The sequence below is a fragment of the Pleurodeles waltl genome, chromosome 6 (genome assembly GCF_031143425.1).
Source record: "Pleurodeles waltl isolate 20211129_DDA chromosome 6, aPleWal1.hap1.20221129, whole genome shotgun sequence".
Classification (NCBI taxonomy): Eukaryota; Metazoa; Chordata; class Amphibia; order Caudata; family Salamandridae; genus Pleurodeles; species Pleurodeles waltl.
In genome coordinates, this window is record NC_090445.1 from 1,193,263,333 (window position 1) to 1,193,287,620 (window position 24,288).

At 48.0% G+C, this 24,288-nt stretch overlaps 1 protein-coding gene across 8 annotated transcripts in view; it reads left to right on the forward strand.

Annotated features, from left to right (window-relative positions):
- Nucleotides 1–24,288, forward strand: part of PPP3CB (protein phosphatase 3 catalytic subunit beta) — an 818,129-nt gene that overhangs the window by 357,330 nt on the left and 436,511 nt on the right. The gene's annotated exons all lie outside the window — the stretch shown is intronic.

The window sequence follows — 24,288 nt, forward strand, 5'->3', positions numbered from 1 at the left end:
CAGCAGCATAGGCACGGAAGGCATTAAACGAGGAGTGCAGGTGCAGGCAGCATATGGTGAAACACAGGTGTGCGAAGCAAGGCACGACGCCCACCTGGCAGACTAGCAAATGAAATTCACACTCTGCACACCAATTATAAACACTTGCAATCTACCAATTACACCCCTGTAATATTTACAGACCTGAAACAGGAGCGAAATCTCTGTAAACTGATTACAGCCCTGATACTTCATGCACTGGGACTGAAAGTATCCGTGCGCGAGCTGCCATTGTAAAAACCGTTAAAAAAAATTCACTTGATAATATATGTTACTCTTTGTTTTAATATTTTTCTATCCCGCCAACTTGAAGTATATTATTAAGTGATATTCTTTAAAAAAATGGTTTATACAATGGCAGCACTTGGAAAAATAAAAGTGCAGTTACTCAGCGCCAGAGTACCTGCTTATTTCTGAGAAGTGCCGGTACTCTATAGTTAAAAGTATCACTTTTTTCTTGAGAAGTGGAGGAACTCTCCCTCTTAAAATAAAAAAGTGCCGGTACTCCGTACCGGACAGTACCGGCCCATTGAAAGCACTGCTTGCTCGGATAGAAATGTGTACTTCTTGGGTAAGGGGGCGCAGTGAGACAAAGGCGGCACCATACAAACCGAGGTCGGCCTGCTCCCTATATAGGCTCATGGAAGCTGCAGCGCCAGCACCCGCTGAGGCCGAGAGCCAGCTCCGGGCCGGAAGACACGGATGTGGGGAGCAGGGACTAATTGTGACAAAGGTGAAGGGCAGGTGGCTCTCGTTGGCGGATCACACTAAAGAACTAGTGCGTGGCTGATAGTCCTATCCACGTGAGCATGCCTTAGTTGACGAACCTACTTACTAGGGATAATCTCAACCGCACAAGCCGCCGCTGTCTTCTGGATGACCTGAAGCGTGGGCCCTGACTGCAGGGCCGGTTCCTAGGATTTTTGGGGACCCGGCAAAAGGGAAGATGTGAGGCCCCGCTAATTTGCATGTGAAATCACAGGACTTTTAATCTTCTTTGATATCGCCAAGTGACCTAGGGTGGATATCAGTAACATGGATAACAAGCATTTTCAATGTAACGGGGCTCGCGTTTGCTCGAGTTAGAGCTATTTGCATTGTAAACTACTAACCGGACTTTTCTTGACACAAATGAAAAGAAAAAAAAAAAAAAAACACAGCGCGATTGCGCTATGTAAAATGCAGTGCAATCGTGCTGAAATTGAAAACGTAAAAACGCAGTGCGATCACGCTATGTAAACCGCAGCGTGATCGCGCTGCGGGGAAAATAAACAGATAAAGTAGTCCGGAAACCCGGGCTGAAAAAATAGGCGTAGGACTCACAAAGATGGATTTCCTTAGTGTCAACTGATTGTTTCTAGATCAGTGCATGATGTAAGGCCCAGAGCACTGCAGAATATTAATTATTATTAATTAAATATTAATTGAATGGCATCACTAAGTAAAAATTATGCAACCAGGTATAGCAAAATACATTTGAGTTCAAATACATGTAGCTTTTCATTTTTATTTGAAAGCTTTATAAATCACAGGCCAGAACTAAAAGAGCAGCAGAGTTCTGTGGCAACAAAGCAAAGAATGTATTGTAGACAAGTGCCATGCTTCCATGTGAGTCTTCCTCAAAGAAGGGTTAACATCACCCGTGTACCTAAAAGGCTATTTAAAATGTGAGTTTTTACAGTTCCCAAACTTGTATGTCTTTTGATTTATTCCTTTCTTTTGGATCTTGTACTGCTGCATTTATGATGGAAAAATGAAAAGTCAAGTTCCAGAATGCAAGAAAATAACAGCAGAACTACTTACATGTGGTATAAAGAAGCAACTTGAGACCTCCTTTGGTGGACGTCTGTGCTAATGAGAGTTACAGTTTTCATATAAATCCTTTATATTGTGACTGAAGGAAAAGTTTGATGATGCACTTATTTTGGAACCATTAGTGAAGCCAGTTGTGAGGAAAAGGCAATGGACAGCTTCAACAGGACTGTATTCACTCAAGTGTGTGTGTGTGTGTTAGTTGCAACAGTATACCCGTACTGTTTATTCCTGCTACTGCTATGAGATGAGAGTTTAGATATTTGTATCGCCTGGACAGAGAAACTATATCAGCAATTAGGTGTTGCCTCAAGATGACTGCAGAATAGCTCAATTTCTTAGCTAGAAGCTGATGCCTTACTCATCAGCGGAGAATCAGTCTTATATACTATTAAAGCATTACAAAGTTCTCGCATCACATTTCTGAGGGGATTTTACTAAAGAGCTCTTGCTGTGGTGGTGAACTAAGGGGGGATTGCCATGGTGGACCCACTATAGGGGTGCATTATAAGTGTGTCAACAAGTGGGACTTAAAATAGTGAGTCATACTGTTTATGGGGGCATTGCATAGAGCTGCAGTAAGTTTGCCGGAGGCTAGCACTGTCTGGCAGGGTCGAAAAGGTTTTTTCTCAGCAGCGCTCTTGAAGAAGGTACTGAGAATACACTATTACACATCTTATTTTAGACACCTTGCCTATTGCTACAACCACAATATACACCTCAACCACAGTACATGGCACTGTAAAGTTCTCCTAGAGCCTTACATTTAAAACAAAACATGCTACAATTTTCAATTACTAGTGTAACTTTCAAGTAGCAGTTGGGTGTCACTCAAAATGTCATACATATGATGTAGATATGCCATAAGTAAACACATAGCAAATACAGAAATGTCACACATAGGCAAAGGATATCCAGGAAATTAAAATACCTCTCACTTTGAACCAAAGTTTTTATTGCACCAAGCACGTCATTGTAACAACCCCCAGAAGAGCTCTCTTGTGTTTTCCATCTAAGCATCTGTCCATCCATCCTCCCATCCACCGCTGAAATCCACCATTTCCCCTTTACATTCTGTTATCCGTTCATTCTTTCATCCATCATTCAGTCTTTCACCATTCTGTGTGTCCGTCCATCCATGTTCCCATCCATATCCAAACCTATCCATCCATCTCCAAACCTATCCATCCATCCATCTTTTCACTCATAAATCCACCTTTTCACTCTTCATCCACCCATCCTTTTGATCATCCATTCATCCACACATTTACTCCATCCGTTCCTCATCCATCCATTTACCCTTCTACCCATTCGTTCACTTACTCATCTATCCATCATCCATTCATGCATCCGTTTCCTTTTTTTTTTTTTTTTTTTTTTTATAGCGCTACTCATCCCAATACAGGGTGTCACAATGCTTTATATCACAGATACACATTATGCATTTAAAATAAATCATATGTGAGTAAATCAATGTGTAGGAGGTGTTACATAAGAAAGTGAGGTTTGCAAGGTGTAGGAGCTACACGTCCTTCATAGCTCACTCTGCTATATTAGAAGGATGACAATTTATAAACTGCAAGTAGCAAATGGATCTCTGTGTTAAAAGGAGAAAATCACTTATCCATCTAAGTAAAATAAAAATCTGTTATCTGCTTCATACATGATGCGCCTTGTAGGAGACATATTAACCCTCTATGCTACTCTGATTCAAAACTGGCACTAAACAAAAACACATATCTCGCCAGCAGACACGTTAACCTCCAGGGTTATCTTACTGTTATTATTACCTAAGATTTACTTGGCACATAAAGATCTCTGCAGCAGGTGCTTTAACACCATAAGATAGTTTATAATGCAGACTTTGCAACCAACTAAGCAGATCAGATTTACTTCCACACGTCTCGCTGTTGGCAATTCTTTTGTGGCAGAGTTTAAAAAAAACATAAATGTATAAGTTGAGGCCAACGCTTTGCGTCCGGGTTGCATCACTTTTTAGGCACAACCCCTAATGCAAAATGTCATTTATCGTAATGATCAAATGTATTCATGATACACCTGCTAAACATATGTGTGAGGTCTTAAGATCTGATGTCACTTCTTGTGATGTCACGTCCTGTGAGGTCATGGATTGTGATACCACTTTCTATGATGCCACGTTTGAAGTCACACGCCGTGTTGTGAACCAGTCCCATTACAAAATGTCAGGGTGTTTTAGCCACGGGGAGAATAATGATTTGACCAGAATCGCAGGATTTATAGCAGATGCCAGGACTTGTACCTGGTACCCCACTTCCATTAAACTACTCCATGTGCTGCGGGGCTCAAGTGAGGGAGTTTCTTCCACTGGGCTTCACAGCACTCAGACCAAGGAGAGGGAGGTCCCCTTTCCTGGGCCATGCAGCACTGAATAATGGCAGCATGGCCCAGGGAAGGGGCCTCATACCTGGACCTTTCAGCCTGATGCAGCACTTCAAGGCCCAGGGGACCGAGCTTTGCTAAACACTGCCCTGCCATGTCGTTTCTTTTCTGGATGCTCCATCCTTCCCCAACCCACCTCTTCTCTCTTGATAATGTCTGTCCGGTCTTTGGAAAAAAGGGGCCCTTTTGTTGCCTGGCAGAACAAAAGAGAAAAGGTAGGCAAGGCTTCAGGGCATGTTTTTAAGGGAGGTGCTGCCTCACCCCTGTTTTTGTGAACCAACAGAATTGCTGGCTTTTCTGCAATCCCCTACTCCACCCACTGTTTTCCTTTCCCCAACCCTGCACCCCTAGAAATTCCACCACGCCCTGGGTGAATAGGGTTGCCACCTGGACGGTTTCCTACTGGCACTACCGGTATTTTAGTATCCCGGATGGAAAAAAAGAAAGCAAAATTTCCAAAGCCTCTATACCTGATTGAGACTTCTAGATGCATATGCCTTTCCTTGCCTTCAGAATTTCCAGGCATCAGCTTGCAATCCAGAACTTTTGCTGAGCAGTACCCTTGCACCATCGGGTGGCATCGTTCGGATCCGCTTGCCATCGTTGGAGCTGTCTGCGATGTCACGGTCGCCCTTAAAGGCCCCATTGAGGCACGCATATGTCAGTTCTTTTTCTTTCGTGCTGGCTAAGGTCAGATCCAGAACTGAGCTACCCTCTGTTTTTGACTGGCCTTTTTCGAACTTTTTGACACAACTTTTTGCGTCTGTGCGAGGATTACCTCAAGAAAGACTGGATTCAAACCGTGTAGCACCTTCCATCAAATCATGTTGTGACGGATCCACACCAGGTATGTCTGTGGTGTCTCAAGCGCAACCACAATTCGAAGTCATGCTCGGACTGCCAGGCCATGGCTCCGAAAACCTTGAGGGAGTGGTCCCTGAAGCTATTGGTGGCCTGGCAGTCGACTTCAGCTGGTGCGACTTCAAGGATGTCCAGGACAAGGAAAAAGTCACAGGACTGCCCCGGGAGCGGACATTCGGGAAGAGGCACAAGAAGAAGTCCAAGCAGAGTTTGACTGTGCCTTGACCGTCAGCTGACGAGGCGACTCGGGAATGTCGACGTTCCAGCCACAGTTTTGCTGAACCAATGCCAGGGCCGACTCCGTGCCTTCCTCCCTATCTGGGAGCTGGAGTGATCCGCACTAAACTTAGAGAGTTTTATGAGGCCATGCACCTCATGTTTGAGTGGGCTGGCCACGCCGGAGAGGCCCAATCAGGTTCCACACCGACGGCTTTGGCCTCTGCTTCAATGGGGCTTCGTGGATCCTATTCTGGATCCAGAATGGCACCAGCCTCACACAGTTGTTCTTCTCTGGTGCCGCTCCTGACGTTAACACTCCCTGTGCCACCAGCGCCCACTGGTGGCATGTGTCCCGTTATGATCATGGACATTCCAGAGACAAAATGGCGTTGCACTATGCCGATTTCGGCACCAACATGGCCCACAGGTGCCAGGTCTATGTCCGAGCATTTGTTTGAACAACCAGGCACTGGTGAAAAATGGGAGGAGTCTTTGGACCCTCTCCAAACCCACATGGAGCCATTGGACTGGTATGAGGAACTAGGACAGTGGACTGGATATCTCTCCAGATACTGGCTTTCTCTCTCCTCCTACAGTAGCTATGGAGGAGGGTGCATCATACGCAATGGTGGTGTGTAGGGCAGCGGAGGTCCTGGACCAAGATCTGCCTAAGGTGCTTGTCAGGACTAACCTCCTGACAGAGGTACTTCAGCCGGGGATATCTACATTGGAACCGATGTTGCCCTTCAATGAAGCCCTCACTGATGTTCTGCTGTGGACCTGGTCCAAACCCAGCACAGGGGCTCCTGTAAACAAGACCATCAGCCGCCGCCATTGCCCGGCTCCGGGGTAACCTAGTTTCCACACTCAACACCCTACTCCAGGGAGCCAGACCAGGAGTTTGTCTTCCCCTACCTCGACGACTGGCTGTTGAAGGCTCCTTCGCCCCAGGCCGTTGCCACCCACCTTCAGACGATGGCGAACCGCCTGCACTCGCTGGGGTTCCCTATAAACATGCTGAATTTGCACCTTACTCCATCTCAGATGCTTCCTTTCATCGGAGCTGTTCTGGACGCAGTGCAGTTTCGGGCCTATCCTCCCGTTCAGTGAGTCCAGGATATTCAGGTCATGATTCCGATGTTTTGGCCTCTATCCTGGATTTCAGTGAGACACTCTGAGGCTGCAGGGCCTCATGGCCTCCTGCATCCTATTAGTAAAAACATGCCAGATGGCATATGAGGGCTCTGCAGTGGGACCTGAAGTTCCATTGGGAGCAGCATCAGGAAAATCTCACCGACATGGTTCATATCTCAGAAGGAACCGCAAAAGATCTGCAGTGATGGTTAATAAACCGCAATTGGGTCAGAGGCAGATTCCTCTCCCTTCCCCAACCAGACTTTACAGTAGTGACAGATGTGTCACTTCTGGGATGGGGTGCCCACCTGGGAGTGGAGGAGATCAGAGGCCTCTGGCAGAATGCAGAATCCATATCAACTTGCTGGAGCTCCGGGCGATTCAGTTAGCATTGAAGGCATTTCTTCCAGTTGTCAAGGGGCAGTTAGTGCAGGTGTTCACAGGCAACAGCACCGCAATGTGGTGATGCAACAAGCAGGCCAGTGTGGGGTCGTGGACCCTATGCCAAGAGGCCTTGCATCTCTGGACATGGCTGGAACAGCAGGGTATAATTTTGGTGATTCAACACCTGGCAGGTTCTCTGAACTCCAGGACAGACAAGCTCCTAGCAGATCACAAGTGGTGTCTCTATCAGGAAGTGGCACAAGGACTCTTTCAGCAGTGGGGAGAGCCTTGGTTAGATCTGTTTACCCTGCAGAGAACGCGCAATGTCATTAGTATTGCACATTGAGGTTTCCAAGGCGGCACTTGCTTGGTGGCGCTTTTCGTCATGAGTGGGACTCAGGCCATCTGTATGCCTTTCTGCCCATACCACTTCTGCCCAGAGTTCTCAAGAAGATCAGGAACAACCAGGCCCAAGTAATCCTGGTGGCTCCAGACTAGGCACGGAGAGTCTGGTATCCAGAGCTTCTGAAAATGAGCATTGATCCTCCGATCAGGCAGCAGCAGCAGGGAAAGGTTCTTCACCCGAACCTGTCAACTCTGTGCCTTCATGTGTGGAGATTGAGCTACGACCTTCCTCACTGAAGTCTGTAAAGTTATTCTGGCAGCCAGATGTTCCTCCACCAAGGCTGTGTACACCTACCATTAGAACCGCTTTGTACATTATTTTAAAGAAAGATCTATTGATCCTCTTTCTGCTTCTCTCTCTGACATTCTTATTTTTATCTTGTCCCTTGTCCAGCAGGGCTCCACATTGGGCACTCTTGCAGGTTATCTTTCTGCCTTATTAGCTTTTCTTCAGCTGCCCGATCAGCCTCCATTATTCAAATGTATTGTAAAAAGATTCCTTAAAGGGCTTGTACTTAGGTTTCCTCCTAAGTCCTTTATTGTGCCTCAGAGGGACTTAAATCTAGTTCTCACCTATCTTATGTGTGCTCCCTTTGGCCTTTACACAATTGTCTCCTCCGGCTGCTCACCATCAAGACAGCTTTCTTAGTGGGAATAACATCTGCCAGGAGGGTGAGTGATATGCAGGCTCTCTCGTCAAAACCTTTGTATCTCACCATGTTTTTGGATAGGGCAGTGCTTTGCACCCGTGGCTCTTTACTCCCTGAGGTGGTGACCCTATTCACCTGGGTCAAAACATCACCCTACCCACCTTCCTTTCCCCACCACATCCCTCTAAGGAAGAGAAGTGACTCAATTGACTGGACCCAAAAAGTCAGCTGTCCTGTGCATCTGGGATCATCTGAAAGTCATGGTGGGCAAGAACAGAGTAGTGTCCTGTTGCTTATGGATTTATCAGCTGCATTTGACACCATCCACCACCACACGCTACCACCACCACCAAGACTCCGCTGTCTTGCAGTCCATGAAAATGCCCAAAATAGATTGATTCTTATCTCACTAATAGACAAAATGTATTTTACCTGCCACCTTTCACATCAGCTCCTCGCATACAACACTGGGTTCTCTCAGGGTACCATATTATTCCCTCTAATATTCAGTATTTACCTAATCTCCTTATTAAGCCTGATTTAACCATTCACCCTCACCCGTTATAGCTATGCAGATAACACCAAATTCGTTTAAAAAATTCATAGTCTGGAAGACCTCTACAATTCAAAATTTGATGTCTGCCTTTTTGCCATAAACACATGGATGATAAATAACCATCTAAAGCTCAATACCACAAAGACAGCCATATTTACCTGCGTACGACGAAAAATACCAACCTGAACGGGCTCCCCTAACATCATCAAGAAAAGTTAGAAACCTAGGGGTAACCATGAATGTAAACCTATCCTTGATATCACATATCAGCATCATAAAGAGTGCCTTCTACACAATCAAAATACTTTGTTGCATTTTCCATAACTCACATAAACCACATAAACTAAGCTGTCCTCAAACTCTTAATTTCCAATCTTGTTTATGCCCACAGCCTTTACCTTGGTGCATCCATGTTAACCATTTGCAGAATACTTTCCATCTAAAATGCTGCCACAAGGTTTCTTTTCTGCCTTCAATCAAGAGGAATCATAACTTTAGTCGCTCCACTGGCTACCTCTAGTTAGTAGGGCAAAGTTGGAAGCACCATTCATTGTCCACAGATCCTCCGAAGGGAAAGGAGCGCTATGCCTACAACTATAATTCAAGCAACACAAACAAAGCAGAACACTGCACTCAAGGCTGGCACCTCTTATCATCATACCACCTTACCATAAGAAATCCTTAGTAGGCCGTGCTTTCTCAGTACAAGCTTCTAAGCTCTGGAACTGACTACCACTCAGGTTTAAAAGTATCCAGGAGCATGTACAATTCAGAAGACAGTTGAAAACATGACAAATTCCAAAATAAAAAAAATATCCAACATCCTGCCAACCGAGTCTATAAAGATCCTTGATCAGTCATCCTGCATTATCTTCGGCATCATTACAAACCTAATGGGGGTTCATGGTGGTGTGTCTCAGTTCTTTTCACAATGATGAACGTTGGCTTTGGATGGACACCTCAGTGCATTTGCTCATTAGCTCCTACCTGACTTCCATAGATCCATATTTAAAAAACAAAAACTCTTTTTATTGTTTTCCGATATTCGTAGGAAAAAACAAACATCAGACATTGACATCATACAGTTACAAGAATGTGATACAAAATAAGCTGTGGGTTCATACTCACATTATCATGTTCTGTGGGTGATCCACCCGGGCACCTTTGGATAGATTTCTTTGGGCACCCCTTGCCCTTATAAACAGTACGTTCCGCTGGCATGTACCAGTTAATTCCACTCTCCCATTGGGACAGGGAGGGTAGGTCCCTACTACCCCACGTCCTTGCAATATCCCGGCATGCTGTGATCACTGCTATGTTACAGAAGAGTAGTGTGTACCTAGACTGGGTCCGTTTCCCCAAATTTCCAGGGTGCACAGTGGTCTAGTTATTTAAATTGGGGTCTCTACCACCTCAGACAGACAGCCCTTCACCGCCTTCCAGATGGGCTGTATGCGAGGGCAGTCCCACAACATATGGACCACCATTTCCTGTTCGCCACATCTCCACAGACATCCATCAGAGTCTACTCTACCCATCCAATAGTCTAGTCCTTGTGATGTATGCACGATGTATCATCTTCTGTTGTATAAGCCTATAACCAGCCTTAATAGCTACCTCTCGCAGATTCCAGCTGTCTTGCCCCAGACTTCATCCGCTAATGTGCCTAGGTCTTACTTGTAGGAAAGTACCATCTTTCTTGGCATGTTACTCTCAAGTTCTACCTATTCGTCAGTATGTTTTTCCTGTTTCACTAGGAAACTGCGGGTCAGGACCCCAGTGCTCATAATTTATGGCCCAATGTGTGTGTTGTCAGTAGTGCTTAACTGTGCCACTCAAGTTCTGCTAACCAGAACATCAGTGCTTATGCTCTCTCTGCTTCCAAATTAGTCACTATAGTTTAGTGACTTCATTTACCAATTCCAATTGGCACACTGGACCCCCCTTATAAGTCCCTAGTATATGGTACCTAGGTTCCCAGGGCATTGGGGTTCCAGGAGATCCTTATTGGCTGCAGCATTTCCTTTGCCACCCATAAGGAGCTCAGAGAAACCCTTTTGACTGTTTGAAGTCATGTCTTCGGGAAAGACAGGGTTCAAGCTGTGTGGTGTGTTGCATCGCACCATGTCTGTGATGGACCCGCACCATGTTTGTCTTTGGTGCCTGGAGAAGGACCACGATTCCACCTCGTGCTTTGACTTTCAGGCCATGGCTCCAAAGGCCTTGATGGAGAGATCCTGCAAGCTTCTTGCGGCCCGGCATATGTCCTCGGTTGGCATGACTCCGCGGAGGTCGCGGTCCCGCAGTAGGAGGAGGTCGCGGCACCGCTCCCGGAGCTCTAAGTCCTCTTCCTCGCATTCAAGGTCATCTGAAGGTAAGAGGCACAACAAGAAGAAGAAGAAGTCCAAGCGGACTTCGTTTTCACCACACCCGTCGGCCGACGAGGTGTCTGTGGAACATCGACGTCTCGAGCGCGGTTCTGCAGAGCCGTTGTTGCCAGGGCAGACTCCGCGTCTTACCCCCTTTCCGGGGACCGGACCGACCCCCGCTCAGATAAAATAATTTTACGAGGCCATGCATCTCGTTTTTGAGCGGGCTGTGCCCGTGGAAGGGTCTTTGGGGCCTGCGGGGTCAGCAATTGTCCCTTCAGGTTCGACATCGGCGGCTTTGGCCTCGGCGCCATAGGGGACCCCAGAATCCGATATTGGATCCGGACCAGCGCCGGTCTCACACAGTCGACCTCCTTCGGCGCTGGTTCCAACGTCGACGATTCCGCCACCGGCACCCCCCAGTGGTAGCCCCATCCTTATTCCAGATGATCCTGAGCCGGAGCAACGTCGTACGACGTTGATTCCGACGGAGCCAGTTCGGCCATTCATTGTCTGAGCATTATTTAGATCAGCCAGACGCAGGAGAGGAATGGGAGGGGTCTGAGGACCCTTTAGAATGTGGTTTACAACAGGACTGGTATAAGGATCTAGGGGAGGCCAGTGGACTGGACACGTCTCCAGATACTGGTATGCTCTCTCCTCCTAATGTGGCTACGGAGGAGGGTGCTTAATTTGCTATGGTGGTGCGTAGGGCAGCTGAGGTCTTGGACCTAGATTTGCCTATGGTGCCAGTCAGGATAAATATCCTGACAGAAGTGCTTCAGCTGGGGGTGACAACATCAGAGCCGATGTTGCCCTTCAATGAGGCTCTTACAGACGTCCTTCTGGGTACATGGTCCAAAACCAGCACAGGGGCTCCTGTGAATAGGACGGTCGGCCGCCGCCATAGACCTGCTCCGAGCGACCCTACTTTCCTCACTCAACACCCCACTCCGGGGAGCTTGGTTGTCCAAGCCTCTACTTCCCGTGGTGCCTTCCCTTCCGCTCCCCCGGATAGGGAATCCAAGAGGCTGGACGAGCTTGGGAAGAAGATGTTTTCTTCCACCAGCCTGGCATTGAGGTCCATAAACACCTCTTGCCTATTGGGCCGTTATTCCCATACTTTATGGGATACAGTGGCACAGGTGCTGCCCCAGGTCCTGGAGTGCCTACGTGACACTCTCACCCAGGCTGTCAAGGATGGGAGAGATGCAGCCAAGTTTGCGATCAGGTGTGGTTTGGACACGACCGACTCGCTGGGCAGAGCGATTTCATAGTCAGTGGCCCTACATCGCCACGCCTGGCTGCGTTCAACTGGTTTCTCAGGGGATGTCCAGTCCAGCTTGATGGACATTCCCTTTGATGGCTCCTGCCTTTTTTGCAAAAAGGCAGACCCCACGCTTGAGAGGTTCAAGGATTCTCGAGCTACGGCCAGATCCTTGGGCCTTTCAGCGCCAGTACGACAGCAGTCTGTCTTTCGCCCCTTTCGAGGCTTCAGAAGGGGCGTGGTACCACGCCAGCCACAGTTTAGCCACCGTCCTCAGGCTTCACAACATCCCGGAAGAGGACGTGGTTGTGGTACCATCAGACCTAGAGGGTCTGGCCAGAGGTCAGCCACCACACAGCCCCCCCATCCACTGTGCCCAAGCCTTCCTAGTGTGGTTCTGCAGGGTCACGTCTGTCCAGTTGGAGGGAGGATTCATTTTCATCTCCCTCACTGGCTTTCCATCACAACGGACAAGTGGGTCCTGCAGATCATACAGAAGGGCTACTCCCTTCCCTTCCAGTCTTTCCCTCCCTCTATCCCTCCGACAAAGGAATGGCTGATGGAGGCCCATCTGGTTTTGCTCTGCGAGGAAGTTACGGCTCTCTTGGCCAAGTGAGACATAGAAAGAGTGCTGATAACAGAAGTAGGCAGTGGTTGTTATTCCTGCTACTTTCTGATTCCCAAAAAGACTAAAGGCATTCGCCTTATTTGGATTTAAGGGACGTCAATCTCTTCCTCAAGAAGGAGAAATTCAAGATGCTCACTCTTGCTCAGGTTTTGTCTGCCCTAGACCAAGGAGACTGGATGGTAGCGTTGGATTGGCAGAATGCGTATTTCCACATTCCTATCCTGACAGCCCACAGGCGTTACCTGCGGTTCAAGGTGGGCCACGAGCACTTTCAGTTTACCGTGCTTCCTTTCAGTCTCACCAGTGCCCCTCGGGTGTTCACAAAGGTGATGGCAGTTGTGGCAGCTCATCTGCGCAGGTCAGGGATTTCAGTCTTCCCCTACCTAGACGATTGGCTCCTGAAGGCTTCTACGCCCCAGGCTCTCGTCACCCACCTCCAGACGACGGTGGACCTCCTGCCTTTGCTGGGGTTCACTATAAATGTGCCGAAGTCACACCTGACTCCCTCTAAGAAGCTCACTTTCATCGGAGCTGTTCTGGACACAGTGCAGTATCAGGCTTATCCTCCCGAACAGCGGGTCCAGGATATTCAGGTTATGATACCAATGTTTCGGCCTCTATCCTGGATTTCGGTGAGGCGGACTCTGAGGCTGCTGGGACTCATGGCTTCCTGCATCCTGTTGGTCAAGTATGCCAGATAGCGCATGAGGGCTCTGCAGTGGGACCTGAAGTTCCAATGGGCACAGCATCAGGGAAATCATACCGGCGTGGTTCAGATCTCGGAGGGAACTGCAAAGGATCTGCAGTGGTGGTTAGTGAACTGTGATTGGGTCAAAGGCAGACTCCTCTCCCTTCCCCAACCAGATCTCACAGTAGTGACAGATGCGTCACTTCTGGGATAGGGCGGCCATCTGGGAGAGGTGGAGGTCAGAGGTCACTAGTCTCCGGCAGAATCTGGACTCCACATCAACTTGCTGGAGCTTCGGGCGATCTGACTAGCATTAAAAGCATTTCTTCCTGTTGTGAAAGGGAAGGTGGTGCAGGTGTTCACGGACAACACTATCGCAATGTGGTACTGCAACAAGCATGGCAGTGTATGGTAGTGGACCCTTTGTCAAGGGGCTTTACGTCTCTGGACATGGCTGGAACATCAGAGCATGACCCTGGTGGTTCAACACCTGGCAGGTTCTCTGAACGCCAGGGCGGACGAGCTCAGCCGAAAAACCTTGAAGGATCACGAATGGTGTCTCCATCCGGAGGTGGCGCAAGGACTCTTTCAGCAGTGGGGAGAGCCTTGGTTGGATCTGTTCGCCTCCGTAGAGAACGCGCAATGTCAGCAGTTTTGCACGTTGGAGTTTCCAAAGAGGCTATCGCTAGGCGATGCTTTTCGTCGTGAGTGGAGTTCAGGTCTCCTGTACGCCTTTCCGCCTATACCACTTCTGCCCAGAGTTCTCAAGGAAATCAAGAACGACCGGGCGCAGGTAATTCTAGTGGCTCAGGATTGGGCACGGAGAGTTTGGTATCCAGAGCTTCTCAAAATCAGCATCGGTCCTCCAATCAGGCTGCCTCTTCGGGAGGATCTTCTGTCGCAGCAACAGGGAAGTTTCTCCACCCGAACCTGTCAACTCTGCGCCTTCATGCGTGGAGATTGAGCGGCGACAGTTGATGGTTTATGACCTCCCTCCCGAGGTGTGTGATGTCATTCTGGCAGCCAGACGTCCCTCTGCTAAGTCGATGTACTCCTGCCGTTGGAAACGTTTTGTTTCATATTGTACAGAGAGGTCTATTGATCCTCTTTCTTCTTCTCTATCTAATATCCTTTTGTTTGTATTGTCTCTCGCCCAGCAGGGTTCCTCCTTAGGGACTCTCATGGGCTATCTTGCAGCCTTATTGGCCTTTCTTCAGTTGCCTGATCTACCATCTTTGTTTAAATCACCTATAATAGAGATTTTTTAAAGGGCTGGTGCATGTGTTCGCCCCCTGTGCCTTTCGTTATGCCCCAGTGGGACCTTAATCTAGTTCTTACCTTCCTTATGTGTGCTCCTTTCGAGCCTTACATAACTGTCCTCTTCGGCTGCTCACTATTAAGACAGCCTTTTTGGTGGCAATTACATCTGCCAGAAGAGTGAGTGAGCTACAGGCTTTGTCATCAAAACTGCCGTATCTCACAATCTTTCCTGAAAAAGTGGTTCTCAGAACTCGTGCCCCTTTCCTCCCCAAGGTGGTGACCCCTTTCCATCTTGGTCAAAGTATCACCTTGCCTACCTTCTTTGCACCACTGCATTCCTCTAAGGAAGAAAAGCATCTCCATCGGCTGGACCCAAAAAGAGCGTTATCGTTCTATCTTGACCGCACTAAAGAGTTCTGGGTGGATGACCAACTCTTTGTGGGGTACGTTGGTGCAAAGAGGGATTGGGCAGTACAGAAACGATCCATTTCGCGCTGGGTCATTCTCTGTATAAAGATCTGCTACGCTTTGGCAAAGAAGCAGCCTCATGAGGGCTTGAGAGCTCATTCTACTAGGGGGAAGGCTGCTACCAATGCATTAGCAGGTGGTGTACCTGTGGTGAACATCTGTCAGGCTGCAACGTCGGCTTCCTGGCATACGTTTGCAAAGCACTACTGCCTGGATAGCCAGGTGAGAAGAGAGGGGCAGTTTGCCCGTTCTGTCTTGCAGGACTTCTTGATATAAAAATCTCCTTGAAGCCCCACTGCCAGTGGTTATAGCTTGGGTATCTATTCTAAGGTAAGGAAGCTGCAGCTAGAAGTCTCTAATAGATGGATACTGCTCAGAAAAAGTCCAGATTCGAAGCTGATGCAAGGGAATACTAAGGTAGGGAATCTGCAGCTAGATAGACTCTCTACCAGTTACCTCGTTACCGAAGGTAAGTAACTTGTTCTTCACAGCCATTTTCACTGCCCTTAAGTAACTTATAAGTCACCTATATGTCTAACCTTCATTTACTGAAGGCTAGGTGCAAAGTTACTAAGTGTGAGGGCACCCTTGCACTAGCAAAGGTATTCCCACGCTGTCCAGGGCCAATTCCCCAGACTTCGCGAGTGCTGGGATACCATTACACGAGTGCACTACATATAGGTCAATACCTATATGTAGCTTCACAATGCTAACTCCAAATATGGCCATATGGGGTGTCTAAGATCATGGAATTGTCCCCCCCATTCCACATCTGGTATTGGGGGGCCAATCCCATGCATCATGGGGGCTCCATCATGGACCCCCAGTCCTGCCAAACCAGCTCTCTGAGGCTTGCACTGATGCTACAGCTGCTGCCACCTCACAGACCGGGTTCTGCCCTCCTGGGGTCTGAGCAGCTCAGTCCCAGGAAGGCAGAACAAAGCATTTCCTTTGGTAGGAGGGTGTTACAACCCTTTCCCTTTGGAAATAGGTGTTACAGGCTTGGGAGAGGTAGCCTCCCACAGCCTCTGGAAATGCTTTGAAGGGCACAGATGGTGCCCTCTTTGCATAAACCAGTCTACACCGGTTCAGGGACCCCCAGTCCTTGTTCTGGTGTGAAACTGGACAAAGGAAAGGGAAGTGACCACTCCGCCGTCCATCACCACCCCAGGGGTGGTGCCCAGAGCTCCTCTAGTGTGTCCCTGACATTAGCCATCTTGTTTTCCAAGGTGTGGGGACACTCTGGAGATCTCTGAGTGGCCAGTGCCAGCAGGTGACATCAGAGACCCCTCCTGATAGGTGCATACCTGGTTAGGTAGCCAGTCCCCCTCTCAGGGCTATCTAGGGTCTCTCCTCTGGGTTCCTCTTCAGATTCAGCCTGCAAGTTTCCACCAGTGATCATCTGCACCTCCTGCTTCATTCTCTGACTGTTGGATCAACCACAGGCTGCTCCAGGAACTGTTGTAATTGCAACAAAGTATCCAAGAAGGCTCTACAACTCTACAACTTCAGCTCCAGCCAGCAACTGAAACAGTTTCCAAGGTGTGCACGCTCTGAGGACTCCTTGTCTTCACCCTGCACCAGAAGGACCAAAGAAATCTCCAGTGGAGTGACGAAGGCACTTCACTGCTTCAGCAGGCATCTTCTAAGATGACAACTGGTTCTCTGGGACTCCTCTCCTGACGAGTGTGCTCCCTGGAACACAGGTGGTGGACCCCTTCGACCCAGACTGTCCTAAGGTTCAGCTGTCCAAATTTGGCAGAGGTAAGAGCTTGCCTTCCTGGGTTGCGACAGTACCTCTGTGCACCACGTCAGCTCTAGCTCCCGAGGGCTCTGTGCACTATTTGCAAGAATCCTTCGTGCACAGCTTGGCCCAAGTCCCCAGCACTCCATCCTGCAACGCTCATTTCACTGAGTTGGTCTCCGGTGGCGTGGGACCTTCTTTTGGAGTGCTGCAGCAGTCGCAATTCGCACCTTCTTTGTCCCCATGTCCTGGGACTCCCGTGGGTGATGCCTGGTCATCTGGGGTTTCCCTCCAGTGTTGGGAGTGCCTTCTGCCTCCTCAGTCCTAGTTGAGGCCCCCAGGTCCCTCCTGGGTCCAGGCAGTGCCATTTTGATGCAAACCACTACATTGCTTGAACCAAGGTTTGTTGGATGAATCCAGTGCTGCAACTCACCTGCATCCAACATCCCGACGTGGGACATCCTTTGTGTCACACAGGAACCCGCAGCCATCTTCTTTGGAGCTTTCTCCAGACTTCTTCTAACCGGAGAATCCTCTTTTGCACCATCTTCTAGGTTGGCAGGGTCTCCTGTCCTTCCTGGAATCTTCTGCGACTTCTGGACTTGGCCTCCTCTCTTCACAGGTCTTTAGGTCCAGGAATTCACCATTTGTTGCTTACAGTCTTGCTTGGTTCTTGCAATAACTCTTATCACAACTTGTAGTGTGTCCTGAGGAAACTTGCAGTACTTTTCTCCTACTTTCCTGGCCTCTGGGGTGGGGTATTTTACTCACCTTTGTGGTTTTCTTACACTCCCAGCGCCCGTCTACACACTAAACTTGCCTAGGGGGGAAATTCTTGATTTGCATTCGATTTTCTTACTATATGGTTTGTGTTGCTCTAGGCCTATTTCTTCCTATTGCATTCAATGGTATTTTCTACTGTTTGCACTATTCTGTGAGTACTTACTTACCTGATTTTGGTCCTTAGTGTATATATTGTGTATAATACTTACCTCCAGAAGGAGTATTGTCTCTAAGATATTTTTAGCCTTGTATCACTAAAATAAAGTACCTTTATTTTTTGGTAACACAGAGTATTGTCTTTTATTGTGTAGAAGTACTGTGTAACTATAGTGGTATTGCAGGAGCTTTGATGTCTCCTAGTCCAGCGTAAGCTGCTCTGCTACAGCTACCTCTAACAGACTAAGCTGCTAGAACACTGACTACATTTCACTAATAAGGGATAACTGGACCTGGTATAAGGTGTACCTAGGGTACCCAATACAAACGAGGCCAGCAAGTGGGGGCTTGCAGTTATGTGCCAATGTCCTGTATGGAAGGGAGATTGCGTGGGTGTGGGGCGAGAATGGCAGAAGTCGCTATTTCAGTGGTGACACTGCAGTCAAGTCAGCTCATGTTGCGTCTGCAGGTCGGCAAAGAGGAACAAGCTCTGCAGGCCCGAGACATCCCCCATTTTTGAGCCATTTGCACCCCAAGTCCAGCCCCTGTAAGGTCTTCGGAATAGCTGATACCCTCAGAGGAGCCTCCAGTGTAGGTTTCCCCTGACAACCCATCATCCTGTTACCTGCTTTCCAAAATGTTATCAACAGGCATGTTGGGGTAGGTACACTGTGGGGTTTACATCCATTGTATAAGTACCAAACATATCCCTCTAGGGAGAGACACTCCCGGTCCGCTCTTAAAGATGGTTCTATGTGCAGAGAGAAAGCCCAGTCATTGATAACCCGGAGCTGGGTGGCCCAGTAGTACTGTCAGAGGTCAGCAGACCACTGCCCCCATCATAAGAGCCTGAGGTCAGGATACACAGCACGATGTGTGAGGATCCGCCATCTCATATCGGCTGTGTTAGTGCATATACTGATTGGAAGAAGTCATCCTGGACCTCCAGTAGCGAATTGTGGAGCAGGTGGAGGAAGTTGGGAACTACAACCTTTTTGTAAAGGATAGCTGTGTCCATCAATGGTAACAGGAGCGATCTCCAATGCCCCACATCCTTCCTGGACCGCTTCAGTACCCGGTCAAAGTTGTGTTCCCAGAAGGTTACAAGGTCCAGCATGAGCTATACCCCCAACTATTGGACATCCAACTAGCGGGCAGGTCAGTTCCCTTGTGGAGGGGAGCAAGGACTTAGCCGAAACAGGACCAGTTTCTCCCAATTAATGACCGACTTCATGGGATCGGCCAAATACAATAAGATATAGTCCGCTTAGAGCGAGATATCTTCTCAATTTGCAGTCCACTGTAGCACACGGCGTTGGGTGTCCACCATAACCTACCTTGCCAGTGACTCCAGACCCAGCGTGAAGAGCAGGGGGAAAATGGGCACTCTGGGGAACCTCTGGGACAACAACCCATTCAGCCTCGTTCCGGCCACCAGGTTCGTGTGTAGCAGTCTGATCCACTACACAAGTTCCGTGCTGAAGCCTATTTCATCCAGGACAGCCTATAGGACATCTCCTGCTTAGGAGTCAAATGCCATCTTTGCATCCAGAGACAGCAACACTGCTGGTTCCTCCACCTCAGTGTTCCCATTAGACACCCAAACAGTCTGCACCAGTTCTGTCGGGTGGAGCCCCCAGGCATAAAGCCCAGTTGGTCCAGGTCTGTCAGTTTGTTGTTTACTTCCATTAGCCTGTTCGCAGGTAACTTTAACAAGAATTTTGACCTCTGTATGAGTAGGATGATTGGGTGGTAGGAATCACAATGTTCAGATGTTTTGTTCTCTTTATGGATCAGGACAAAGAGGTAGCATGCCCTCTTCCCTGGCTGCATAAAAGATTTGCTTCAATGTCTCAGGGTGCCTCCCCCTTATTTGATGTATGGCATCACTGATCTTCTCTGCCTGTATTTCTCCAGCTGGAGTTTTCAAGTCAGCAGGAGACAGCCTCTGGGTAGGTAGTTCACTGACAAAGACCTGTAGGTCCGCCACCAGGCGGCGTGGCCCCAAGCTATATAAGCTAGTCAAGTGTGTTGCAAAGGTGCTGGAAATGTCGCCTGCCTTATGGTGTGCTACACCCTGGACATCTTCCAGGTAATGGACCCATTTCCTCCCCTTATCCTGGGACGCCAACCACGCAATCATTTCCCCTACCTTGTTACCAACATTATATAGTGTGTGTTGTTCGGAACAGTATTGGACCTTCACCTCCTCCTCAACCAATGTGCGATATTTCTCCCTCGCTTGGGCCAACCAATGGGTCTGGTAGGGTGTATGGGTACCATCCCACTAAGATTCTCACTGCGCTAAGTAGGCTTCTAGTATGGTAAACTTTTTTTTATTTCTCTTTTTCCCCATTATATCTGTGATTAGGTCAGCCCTTGCTTCAGTTTTGTAAGCCTCCCAGATTGTAATGCCTGAGGGGACCGTCCAGTGTTTGTTTTGAAATGGAGTTCTGTGATGGAAGTCAGGTGTGTTCTCTTGTCCACATCTCTCAACTCCAAGGGGTCCAGTCTCCAGGTCTCTCCCCCTTTTGGTGTCCGCCCCCCCTAGGCATGTGTAGAACGACGAGTCGTCAGATTTTCCCCTGGGTACAAATGTAGCATCAGAGTATTGCTTGGACTGTTTCCAGGGGACCAGGAGGTATTCGGTTTGGGACATATAGACCTTCTCTCTGGCTGCATCTGAGTAGCATGAGCTGCAGGCCTTGACTCCTGCCATATGTCTGTCAGGGTCATCGATAATAAAAATGTTTTCAATCATGTGTCTTTGCCACTTGTTCCCCCATCTCGCATGATCCTATCTGTGTCCTTGTCTAATACCAGATTCAGGTCATCCCCCAGTATCTTTATTGCATTTGGGAATCTATGTCAGCCATTCCTCAGCCCTCTGCAACATATCTGTTTGTAGGACTGGCAGGAAATACCATGAGGCGATTGTAATCAGTTCCCCATTTCAGTCCCCCCAAATCACCACATAGCAGCCTTTTGGGTCATCCAGGTCTTCAGGACTTCCAGAGGGAGAGTTCTCAGCAGCAGTATTCCAAACCTTCCTGGATCCCGTGGTGAATCCTGAATGTGCTAGCCAGCGGTACTTCCCAGAAACGTACTTCTGTTAGCCACCAGATGAATTTCCTGGATGAGAATTGTCAGGATTCAGTCAGTTGAGGTATTGGGACACCACTCCCCTTTTAAGTTTACTCTCTAGGCCATTCACATTCCAGGATAGTAGAGTGAACCTGGTGTTGTCCGTTTCATTGTCCTTCTCCATTTCTGACCTTCCCCTCCATGTCTTCAAGACCCTTAGCTCCTCCCATATTGAAATTACTGTGCTGTTGTGTCAATCAAGCCCCCCCTCCCTCAAAGCAGGTCCCCAAACCATACATCCTCAGGCTGCAAGCGTAGAACTACCCACTTCCCACACATCTTTGGTGTCTATTGCTCTTCCCACTAAAACATCAAACCTTGTGAATACCAAACAGTGTTCAGGAACAACATTTGCCTTCTGAGGTAGAAGACAGCCTTGGTTTATCCCCACTGGATGTGCTGGGCGATTCTGCCCGCTCCTCATCGTCCACCGCAGCCATGGTGCTCTTCTGCTCAGTTCCATTCTTCTCCCCTCCTGAAGGGGAGCTTCCAGTCGGCTTTGCATTGCTGCTCAGGGGCCTGTCTGTGCGGCCGTCACCCCTCTGACCAGTTATAGCTGAAGTCCACAGCACTCCTCCTGTCACTCGGGAAGTCTTTCTCAATCCCGTGGCAGATCCCTTGTAACCTTAAACTCAGTGGATGTCTTGTCGCCCTTCCTTGGCAGATCACAACCCAGTTCTTCATGGCTACATGCTGCTTTAGGGTGACAGCCCTCTTACTTCACCATAGCCCAACTGGCACATGGGGAATGCACATAGGGGTCACAGTACTGTACACAATACACAGTCGCAGCTTTCTGCTCATTACAGCGATGCACTGTGGTGTAGCTGGGGAATTCATGGCAAGGCTACACATTTATTACTATGCAAGGGACTTTTCCATCCTAACAAATGGCATCTACATTGCTAAAGGCTGTAGGAAATTGGATTACTGGTCGGAGCGGGTGAAAACCAACTCAAGATGCAACCACAATCCTTGTTATGGTGAAGTCACAAGCAAAGCCCAAATTGAGCTGTGCTTAGCCCTCTGGTAGTTTGGCACAAATGCAGTCGGGCTTAACCTAGAGGCAATGTGTACAGTATTTATGCAGCACTTCAGATAGTAATAAAGTGAAACCGAACAAAAGAAAAATCCCTCACCAATGTAAAAAAAAGAGTCAAATTTAATAAATGATTTAAGACCAAAACAATGAAAGTCTAAGTAGTAGAACGGTATCCGTGCAATTTTAAAAATGTAGGTCAAAATAGTGCCTAAAAGCATAAAACGCAAACTGTGGTTATCTAGTTGCGTCAGACCAGGACAACGTCACAAGTTCAGACCACCACGTTGAAGCACTGGCTGGATACAGGGATCAAGTTAAGTCTGCTAGACAGTACCTTATGTATTTGGTGCATGACCTTTGCAGTGTTGTTTTGTAAGACTTCACATTGTCTGCCATTGGCTCTGAGAAGGTGCGAAAGCTGTGATGTGAGGTCCTGGGTCGAGTTGTGTTGCACTTTGTTGATTCCAGTGAAGAGTTGGGAGGGTGGTGATGTGAGTTCCTGCATCAAGTTGTGTCGCGCTGCATCAGTTGATGAAGCTGTGGGACGAGTCTTTGTGTGGGTTCTGATGAATCTGGGCGGCGAGGCTTCATGTTACTTGGCGTTGAATCCATTGAGGCGGGGCAGCAAGGCTTTGCGTGGCTTAGTGTTGTTGAGTGTCAGTGCCGGTGAAGCTTGTAGCTGTGCGGCAAGGATTTATGGGGCTTCATGTCGGATTTGATGAGAACCAGAGCTGGGCTGTCATAGTACCTTCAGGCCCACTTTCAAGGGTCCAGGACTGCAGTATTATCTCTTGGGGGCAGGATGCACAGCAGGCAGAGTCCAGGAGCAGATTCAAGGTAGTGGGAGCCTTTTCTGTCCCTAGGCTCTGATCAGGAGAGCAGCCAAGCTACCCTTGCAGTTACTTTAGTGGTCCTGGGTTCAAGGTGCAGGTCCAGTCCTTCGCACACAGGCAGCTGAGTAGCAATCCTTTATCCTTTTTGCAGCAGAACAGCAGAGCAAACCCTTTGAGGTCCAGATGTGTACTGGGAAGTGGGTCTGAGGGTCTAGTGTTTATATCTGGTGACTTCTTCAAAGTAGGAGATGTTTCTGGAAGTTCACATCCTCAAAGGTGTTTGAAGTTTCCTTCCTCCCTGCCCTGGCCCCAGCTTGTTTAGGAAGACAAAAGACTAGTGTTAAACCCTTTGAGCGTGTGCTGGGCAAAGCCCTTTCTGATGTACTAGGGTCATATGTGAAAGCTCTTCCCCCTCATCCTGACAGAGATTGCTCATTCTGCCAACACCTATGCTCCATTTATCTTACTGTCTGGGGGAAATACACAAACATCAACTGCCAGTTACACCTAGTCATGTGACCCAGGATACAGGCTACAGGCACCAAACGTTTAGGACAAGCAAATGGCAACTTTCTAAAAGTACCATTTTCATAATTGTAACTTAAAAATCGACTTTACCATTAAAGAGGGTTTTAAATTACAATTCGTTAGACACCAAACTCAACATTTCCTCCCTCTCCTAATTGAAAGTTACCACTTATTAACTGTAGTAAGGGATCCCAGTGTTATCCTTTGGGAGAAGTAGACTTTGCGGTATTGAAAAACAAATGTTTTTCACTACCAGGACATGTAAAGCCTAAAAGTACATGACCTACTCTTTAAATAAACCGCAGCATGCCCTCTGGGCTGGTTAGGGCCTACATTAGGGGCGACATATATATTAAAAAGGAAGGTTTAAGCATGGTTAAAGGTTTAGTTTGCCAGGTGAAAATATCAGCTTAAAACTGATCACTCAGGCTGCAGTAGCAGGCCTGAGACATGTTTTAAAGGATTACTTTAGTTGGTTGCACAATCTGTGTCACAGGCCCACTACTAACATTTAATTTACAGGCCCAGGTTTCAGAGAATATCACTTTACCTGCAACTTACAAGTAAATTAAATGTGCCAATTGGATGCAAGCCAATTTCACCATGTTTAGGGGAGGGGCACAAGTATTTTCGCACTGGTTAGCAGTGGTAAAGTGCTTAGAGTCCTAAGGCCAACTAAAGCGAATTTAGGAAACATTGGAGGATTGAAGGCAAAACGTATGGAGGAAGACCACCCTAAGGCTAACAAGTCTAACTAAGGCTATTCAATTTCATTGCATTATTTCATGAAAGCAGGTGAAAGTTCTGTTAATGTGACCATTTCAATTTTGAGTGCCCTATATAATGGGAAAGTGAAGGAACTATTTTTGTAGAACACTTTTCATTAACATGTTGTTT